This window comes from Arachis duranensis, chromosome 3, assembly GCF_000817695.3.
Source record: "Arachis duranensis cultivar V14167 chromosome 3, aradu.V14167.gnm2.J7QH, whole genome shotgun sequence".
Classification (NCBI taxonomy): domain Eukaryota; kingdom Viridiplantae; phylum Streptophyta; class Magnoliopsida; order Fabales; family Fabaceae; genus Arachis; species Arachis duranensis.
In genome coordinates, this window is record NC_029774.3 from 39146845 (window position 1) to 39147857 (window position 1013).

The window sequence follows — 1013 nt, forward strand, 5'->3', positions numbered from 1 at the left end:
ACCTCCCTTGCTCATTAGTGAACTAAATACATGGGTTTAGCAAACTTTACCTCAAAAGAAACAAGATTCTGGTAAATTCTTAATACCCTGTACCATAGGCACCATGACCTTTGAGAAGGCTCTATGTGACCTGGGGTCAGGTATAAATCTCATCCCACTATCTGTAATGGAGAAACTGGGGATCTTTGAGGTACAAGCTGCAAGAATCTCATTAGAGATGGCAAACAAGTCAATAAAACAAGCTTATGGATTGGTAGAGGACATGTTAGTGAAGGTTAAAGTTCTTTACATCTCTGCTGATTTCATAATCCTAGACACTGGGAAGGATGAGGATGAATGCATCATCCTTGGAAGATCCTTCCTAGCCACAGCAGGAGCTGTGATTGATGTTGACAGAGGAGAGCTAATCCTTCAATTGAACGGGGACTAACTTGTGTTTAAAGCTCAAGGATCTTCCTCTGCAACCATGGAGAGGAAGCATGAAAAACTTCTCTCAATACAGAGTCAAACAAAGCCCCCACAATCAAACTCTAAGTTTGGTGTTGGGAGGCCACAACCAAACTCTAAGTTTGATGTTGAACCCCCACATTCAAACTCTAAGATTGGTGTTGGGAGGTCCCAACAATGCTCTGAACATTTGTGAAGCTCCATGAGAGCTCACTATCAAGCTATTGATATTAAAGAAGCGCTTATTGGGAGGCAACCCAATTTTTATTTATCTATATTTCTATTGTTCTTTTATGTTTTATTAGGTTTATGATCATGTGGAGTCATAAAATAATTGTAAAAATTAAAAATAGAATAAAAAACAACAGAAGAAAAAGCACACCCTGGAGGAAGAGCTATCTGGCGTTTAAACGCCAGAAACAAGCATCTGTCTAGCGTTTAACACCAGAAACAAGCACCAAGATGGCGTTTAACGCCAGAAACAAGTATCAGGCTGGCGTTAAACGCCAAAAACAAGCTACATTTGGGCGTTTAACACCAAAAACAAGCTGCAGTCTGGCGTTAAA